This window comes from Athalia rosae, chromosome 1 (assembly GCF_917208135.1).
Source record: "Athalia rosae chromosome 1, iyAthRosa1.1, whole genome shotgun sequence".
Lineage (NCBI taxonomy): Eukaryota > Metazoa > Arthropoda > Insecta > Hymenoptera > Athaliidae > Athalia > Athalia rosae.
In genome coordinates, this window is record NC_064026.1 from 16,502,594 (window position 1) to 16,511,794 (window position 9,201).

A 9,201-nucleotide genomic window follows, 5' to 3' on the forward strand; every position below is an offset into this window, starting at 1 on the left:
TATACGGCTTATAAAAAGTACACGTATATATATATATCCATTTTCTGATCTTCGGAAAAAAAAATAAAATAAAAAAAAATTGGAACACAAAAATTAATCCGATAGAGAAAGAAAGAAAAAGAAAAATCACTCCGCGGTTTAGACTGATGCGCAGAATGACGAGTCAAGACTTTTCTTCTTGGTTTATTTGTCCCGCCTCGTAATATCGCCGGACGTGAAGAAGAATAAGTAAAAAGAAAAAACTGACGAAATGGTAATTCTGGGCCGCTTCATATTCTATAAACTTCGTGATTTATACATAATTGATAAATTCATAGTTCAGGGCCTGTATTAGATGGGGATAATTTTTGCGCGTCGGAATTCAATGTTGGAGAATAATTATTTTCCCAGTCCTTGGGGGTATTACGGCCTTTCGATCGATTTGTCAACGAACGCTTCCGATTAGAGAAAAAATAAGATTCGTACGACGAAAGAAGATAATCCAATCTCGAATTCGACGGCTGAATTTTGTTTTCTTCGATTTTTTTTCAACTTCGATTCAACGATACGTTACGGTGGTCAAAATCAGCATCGGAATTCGCTGAAACCGACAGATTCATCTTTCCACAGATGATGTATACATTATACGCGTGACGTTTAAACTTACCGTTATGCAAGATCTGCTGCAACTTCACGGTAAACTTCACGACGACTGTACGCGACGGTCAGGGAAAGTGATCTTGATATTTTCACTCGATGTTCAACGATCCGAGGTTGGAAGCCGGATATTTGAAAATGAGTGAATTGATTGAAAAGAAAATAAAACGGACGCACAAGATTTCTGTGTAACGTCTAGATACTGTAGAGGTTCGAATAATCTATATGGTTCGAATTAAATGGTACGATTCAATAACAACCGCATCTGATTTTCAATCTTCGAAACTCTGCTTTTTTTGCGCGGAAAATCGCAAAAAAATCTGCCGAATCGTGATCTCTCGTTAGAAAAGGATTGCCTTCTTGCCTCCTGCATGAGATGAGAATTTCAAGTCTTCTCGGTAAAACCTAAAATTAGCGATGGACGCGTGTATTTCAATCTTCAACTTTCCAAACCGATGAATAGTTACGTAAAAATTATTGCACGTGGTATTATTCATGTATATAGGTAGTATACTGGTCCCTTATTCTTCGGTAATCTATTCCAAAAAATTTAGTTTGAACTATTTCTATAGATACATATTTGTTCCAAGTCTATATGGACAAAGTGTACGACGGTGTTTGTACGATCACTGCATTGTGTAATGCTCGTCTTCGCGAGGTGGCTGAAGTTTTTTTTTTTTTTTCGTTTTTTTTTCTCTTTTGTTCCTTTATTTTTTCATCGAAAATCTTCGCCAAGAGTCCAAATTTGAGAATTCATCGATCGAATTCCGATAATTCTGAAATATGAAATTCTAATCCAATGAGAAAACAAATGTATTTGCTGTGACGATAGTATACACAGTACACAGTACATGGAATATCGGTGAAACTAGCTCTTTTAATTTTTAAAGCCGAATCATAGGGAATACCAATCTTTGTTTAATATGGAAAACAAAAATTTGTATTATTATATCGCAATAACGAATAACAAAACGAAATTACTGAGAAACGAAGAAAAAAGGAACAATGCAGCCAAGCATCTCGGTTCACGTTCAAGCATCTGACATCTTAATGAAATTCACCCGCAAAATTCGGTGTGCAAAGTACGAATTTTTTTCTTCTTGTTAATAGCGCTCACAAATTAACCGGCGTAATCACCGCGGTAGTGGTTAAAAAAGAAAAAGGGGTAACAAAAACGATGAAGTCAAGTTCGAATAACGTTAAATCTACTATTATCATTATGTATTCTGGCTAATTATTGCAATACTACGTAATATGTTTACGAATTTTTTACAATACATCCGTTTCATTTTTTCTCTTCCCCTTCTCCGAGTTACTGTACCTATCATGACGCATTTGACGTGGTATAACCTACGGTATTTTGCAGGGAGGAAAAAATAAACTATAAACTAAAACAGCGAAAAACAAAAATGAAAATATTCGGCATAGTTTGGAAATCTGCGTAAGCGGAGATTCGTATTCTGTTTTTTTTTTGTCCCCTTTTCTCGTGTAGCAAATAAATATTTGACTGCATTTATCAAAACTCGGGTGAAGGATCGGTAAAAATCCCATTGACGTAGGAATATATAATTTGTACTGTACAATCGCGTTCAAATAGCGATTTTTGCACATGTTTACACACACACATATATATATATATATACATATACCTATATACCTATGTATAGGTACACCTGCGTGTACAGGAACGAGATCGGAGAGGAATTTCACGCGGTCGTAAAATTCTTCCCACGCGAACCGATCGGATGTGATTAATTTTCTCAATATTATTCGGTTCATTTCTCGTCACAGTTTAACGTTTGAAGTCCATGCAGGTGCTAATCGTGGACTTCGAACATCGTCAGCTGCATGATTTACGTAACGAAATTTCGTTGGGAACGCTCGAATGAAATTCACCCCGCGACGTTTGAATCGCGCGATTCATCGGATTCCTTGTCCCCCGATTTTCAACTTTTTTCCTCCGGTCGTCGCGTATTTCAAGGTTATGATTATGAAACGCGAGATTCGCGTTCGGAGTGATCGAGTCAAGGTCGTTCTTTCGGGGACGAGGTTATTATGCTTCAAGATTCCAAATTTGCTCTGCACACCCGTACACCGTCCACATTGCGTTCGATCATCGTATGTCATCGTTGTATCAATGTGATTCTTTGTACGTGTATATCCCTGGTCGTTTTCGTCTTCGCATTTTCATTTTATTTTTCTTCCCTTTCCTGTTTTTGTCAACCGTGGAATCGCTCGGGAAAAAGAAATTGATGAAAAAAAAAAAATGCGAATTTCGTTCATTTACAGAGAATTGTGATTCGTGTTTCGAAATATATTCGCGGTTTTCATCAAAGCCGCGATACACACTGCTGCACGCACCGGCGGATTGTTACCCATCAGATAAATGATTTCACCGACCATTTTGAGGAATTTAAGCTGTTGGAATTCCCTCCATATATTATTATATTTTCGTCCCGGATGAAAAACATGACCACTCGCTACATGGGATAAAATTCACTAACTTTTTTTTCATCTCGTTCATTTTCTTCTTTCTCACATAAAACAAAATACATACATACAAGCGCACTCCATGAAACTTGCCAAATTATTCCGAAAACGTAATTACGGAAATAAAGGAAATTATCATATGAAACGCAATACGATATACGTTATAACGTAGCTCATTAAAATCATATCTAGCCGTACCTACAGGTATATGCTACTAATGCAGTAGGATCGATTATGGAAAATTTTTTGATCGCCGTGAAATCGAGGAAATAAAAAAAAAATGGTTAGTAATACTTTGGTATTTTCCTTTTTCGTTTTGTAATCAAATTCCACAAAAACTGGCGAATGATGATCTTGATTTCATCGTTGTTGTTCCTCGCTATTTTATTATACCTTTACAATAATCAACGTAATTATTGATTCGTAATTTAATTTTTAATACCAATCCCATATTCGCGATACTCGACGATTTTGCGTTATCCTCAGAAAAGGTATTTAAAAAAAAAAAAAAAAAAAAAACTTAATAATTAAATAAATGAACGAAACAATTGAACTGTGACCCACGCAAACTGTGATGTCTTTTATTTGTTGGTTTTTTATTCGTTTTTCTTCTAACTAGTATGTTGAAAAAAATTATTTTATTAGTTTACCCAACCTTGCAATTATTAGCACAAACTCATCGGTGTAATTTCTAAAAGAAACATATCTATGCACTATTCCTTAGTACATAATTTGTTTACAAATTTTTAACGTTCATATTTTAATATTTTACGCGCAAATTGCCGTATCAGCTTTACATACGTCAACCAATATATGCCTATATCGCTTATTGAAACACAAATTGTTCCTTCGTGCGATTATTATTATTATTATCATTATTATTATTTTTCTTGTGTTCGGCGAAGAAAAAAAAAAAAAAAAAAAAAAAGATCGGAGAAATTTTTTGCTCTTTTTTGCTTTTACGTTCGAATTTGTTGAAACTACGCAGTTAAAGATTGGATAAATAATGATACGTACGTATACTTATGTGCGTACACGTGTTTAACGTTCAACATGTATATCCATGGTTCAACTATATTTCATTATGCCGTCAAGGTAAAGGTTAATCATTATTATATCGCACGCGGATAATGATTGACAAGTAATTATGTGATTTATAAATAAAGAGAATCCTTCAACAAGTTGGATTGGATTTCTAGGCGAGTTCGACGTCGGTCATTCACGCCGCGCGGTGTTATTTAGTCGAAAATGTCGCGGCCATCGACTATAATTGAAGTTATCCTTCTCACGACGTATTATAGATATCTGGTCAGTAGTATACCGACGATATGTCGTTATAAATATTATATTAGCACAACGGCTTTAACTCGGACCGTGCTCAAGGTCCCTTTTTTTCTCTTAGTTCTTCCCTTTTTCATTCGGAATAATATTTGACGGAGATACAACCTGATACACGGATCCGCGATATCGCACCGATAGGATCAAACGATTCGTCAAAATAGTGGAACGTCTATTCGCAGACGAGAAAATCAAAAATCGGTATTTATACGTGACCGATCATTCGTTACGAACATCGCACCGTATATCGCACGCCGTCGATGATGCTAATCGCAAGATCTCCGGCGAAACGAAGACTTCGGACCCGGTGATATAACGTAGTCGCGATTCGTTTGATTTCGTACGGTTGATGGAAAGAATTTCAGGAATCTGCACGTCAACCGTCACCGCATACCCGATGTCGACGTACGAACGTACAGATCGTTCGTGATTCCTATTATTCCTCGCCCGCAATTTTTTAGTTACCCATTTAAGTATAAATCATGCGCTTTGGAAACGCGATTGATTTCTTTTGATTCTCATCAACGTTTTCTTGGGGGGAAAAAGAATGAATAATTCCACGTTACTCGACCGCACTCCGATCCGATATTCTATACCTAATATGAAACGCATCACTCCGCAGGTTTACGGCAAGTCATCATTTGCGTATAAAATAGTACGCGCGTCATACACACGAGGTATGTGCGTGTACGTACGTTCGTATAGATGATGACACTTTTAGAAATGATGGATTTACATATACGGTAAAAAAAAGTTCGCAAAAAAAAGTTTCATTCGATTCGGAGATACGTTTTTTGTTTTTTTTTTTTTGTTTTTTTTGCTACACTGCTTCCTCGGCATAATTATTGTAATTGGCGATGAATTACGCGATTAACACGTCGAATTATAAATCATGAATAATGTGAGCAGGACCAAAATTACGGTGATTCTGACAGTGATATCTTTCGTAATCATTGATTTGAAAATTGTGAAAGGAATGAAAACGATGAAAAGCTTCGGCAGAAAAGTGCGACGACGTTCGTAAATGAGTCGAATGCAATTCGAAAAGTCAATTTCTGCAGTTTCCAGGATTATACGCGGTTCTGCTGCAGATAGCGCAAGAGGGTTGAATCGAAGAAATTGAATTTTTGAACCACGACGATTATCGTGTTCCGACCAAGTTCTGTACGGATGTTATAAAATCCGGCGAAAAATCTGGCGATTATTTAACCCTAGGCGCGGCATCCTCGGATTGCTCAATATTCAATTAGTTGTATATACCTATTATAACTTGCATGCGATAATTAGATGCGGTGCGGTGATCGGAAAATAACGATGCGTCGTCTACTGCGGTTTCACCGATTTTTTTTTTTTTTTTAATTTTTTTTTTTTTTTTCCCTTCTCTTACTATTTTCAAAAGAGCGCGACGTATGAGCGGACTCGAGTTCACCTCGTATAACTGATTGTGAGATCGTCCGACGCGTGCACCGTTTGTCTCTTCTCGTATTTTTCTTCCCGTACCTCTTTCCCCTCGACGATCCGTAAAACCCTCTGGCATTTCACGATTCTCAAGTTTGCTCGTTCAATACATAGATATACAGAGATATGGATGCACATTTGTATGGGTATATTACATACGGCAATGCTTGAAGACTACGTGACTTTCACCGTATGTGTATAAAGTACGCGTGATCGCGGCGCATATGATCGTCACTTTCACCGATTGAAAATCGCAATTGACTCTTCTTTCATGGTTCGATCGGATCGTGATCGTTTGTGTTGAAAATTGACGGTGTCCAATCGCTGATCGATTCTCGATTTTTCGAATGACCGATGTTGCTGAAAATTAGAAAAATATAAGTAAGATTATCCAATCGCGAAGTAGCAAAACAGAAAATTGATATTGTTTCATGTTTTCTACGCGAAATATCGATCACCTCAAATTTAACCGCGTTAGTTTACCGCGTGTGGGAACCGGAGAGCGAGAATTGAAATGGTGGGTGAAGAAATTCTCTTCGACATCGTTGACCAACAGTCGAGACTCCAACCGGTATCCGAAGACAGTCAAAATCCGTTGAAAGTGATCGTCGATCGTTAGATTTCTTTATCGACCGATCTGTACTTTACCAAAATTACCGGCGATCGTGAAAGAATCGGCGGTGGCAAGGGATAAACAATTGACCGGTTCGAAATGACATCAAGAATCGACGATCGACCGGATCACTCGCATTGAATTTAAAACAAAATCGTTTTTACCATCAGTCGTAAGTCCGAACAGCGCACAGAATCAACGCTTGTGAATCTTCTTTTTATTGTTTTTCAATCTTCCGTTTCACCCCCTGCGGCTGGATCCTAATTTCCGCTAATCGTCGTCCCACTTTCGATAGAAACTTCCATAAAAAAGACCTGATTTTCAATTCATATTTTTCCACAACATATTATAACTGTGTCAAATCGTTTCGACCGATAAAAAAAAAAAAAAAATTTGTACGAATTTGACCGAACTGTAAACCAACTATTATACGACAGCTCCCATTGTGTCTCCCATTTTCAAATCGTTATTTAAGGTGCAACGGTTTCCGGAATTATTCAAATTTCTTTTGAATATATGCGCATATCGTGTAATTTGAAGAACATCGCAGGTATCGGACATATTGCGTTTGATTTACGCAACACGAGGAAAAGAAAATTAAATCATCGTATAGATTATGGTGCGATCATCGCTCTTTGACATCAAGGTCGCGTTCGTATTATATGATTCATTGCAGTTCCATTAATAAAAGAATAACATGATAACAAAAAATAAATAAACATTAAATCTCGTAAACCAAAAAACAATTGACGATCAAAAAAAAAGTATAATATTCTTATAAATCGTGTTTGTCTGGATAAATTATCGATCATGCGGGCTCTCTCGGGCTCGAATATCAATTACCGTATTATATAAATAAATATTTTTTACGAAAATTTTTGCGCCACTGTATAATGAGGATGTATAAAATTTGTAAACACGACTTACGATGACCGCGAGTCAGATAATGCATGAAATTTTGAAATTAAAAAAATCATCATGTACATCAGAAGTGTTTCTCATCGTCGCTGGATCGTCATCGTAATAATTACTCGCCCTGTAACACTAATTACCATTATCATTATTATACTTACTTTTTTGTTCTATTCTGACCCTAATTATCTTCTACGACGCAACTTGAACATCCGTCATGGTGAATTCCCAATAACAAAATTTATTTACAGTGTACGTACATAAAAAGTTTAACTGCAGATAAAAATTCCTAATCTTCAATAATTTTCGCCCCGTTGCCAAAATCTCAATTTTCTCCTTCTCCTTCATCTTTTTTTCTTGTATTCAGGTAGCGCACTCAAATGAAATTGCTTCTGATAGAGAAATTCCTCTGCTGTTTCCAGCAAGTTTTTTGGTTTCTGGGTATGACCCTCTTTACGGTCAGTAATGAACGTCGTTAAAGTTTTTGTTCGTCCAGTAACGATGATGGTTATGAAAAAAGAAACTGTGCAATATAAAAGTCGATAACTTTCAGCACAAATTTTGTGAAGTGTAAAAAAAAAATTCTCGAATATTATATTCACGACACATGAAGCACGATTGCATGGAAATGGTACCATTTTAAACTTTGAGTTTTGCTTAAGTATAATGACCTTGTATTCCTTGTAAGTGAGAATGACTGAGTGATTTCTAAATAACCCTTGCTACACAAGGTGTTTATACATGTATGCATATACTTATATTTCGTAAGTATATGCATCGCGTAAATGATCATTTGCATTGTATCTTTTTTTTCCCTTCCTTTCCTTTTGGAAAGGAACGAATTCGAGTTTGGGATTCCCGAAAAATTACCAAACGTGCATAATTAAATGGAGAGGAAAAAAAGGAAAATATCCGAAATACCGGATCTATATACCTCAACTATATATATATATATATATTAAAGCTATTTAAGTAGTTTTCTTTTTTTTAGTCCGATTTTATTTTTAATACCAGACAGAAAAAAGGAATTGGTATCTTGTCGAGGGGATATTGGGACCGACATTTACGAAATACATGATACGTCGTTTCGGAATAAACGAGAGTCGTAAATTTTTAGAAATGGCCCGATTCATATTTTATTCACTACTGCGGCAAGAAGTGGCTAATTATTTAACTTTTTCAATACATTTATTCAAATTCCGGTGGAATAAATATTTCTTATCTTGGCTACAGGTAATGCGATGATCACGCCTGCGGCATAACTATGAATTTTTGTTCCGAATGATCGAAAGCGATGCAGGTGAAAAATCTGTTCCAATTCAATGATCAAAGATCAATGTGACGATCGGTTTCAAGTTTTGAAATATAAAAAAAAAAAAAAACATGTATTGATACATCATACATACATACAGATACATTTATTATTATACTTATTGTTACGTCATCTTAAAAAAATTACTAATTAATATATATCCTAATGTTACATATATTTCTAAATTCGATATGTACAAATAATTAGGGGAACGCGGGGCAATATGGGGTACTTAGGGAATCTATGAGAAAAATAATAAAAAAAATGTTCAATCCAGAATGACGTTTGAGGTCCTTTTCGATCATTTTGAACAAATTTTCACGAAGTTTTCGGAGTATCCCATTCTGCCCCGCTACCCCATATTGCCCCGCGTGCCCCTATATGCTAAAGGTACTTATACGTATAATTATTATGTATAAAATTTTCGCTGCGACGAAAGAAA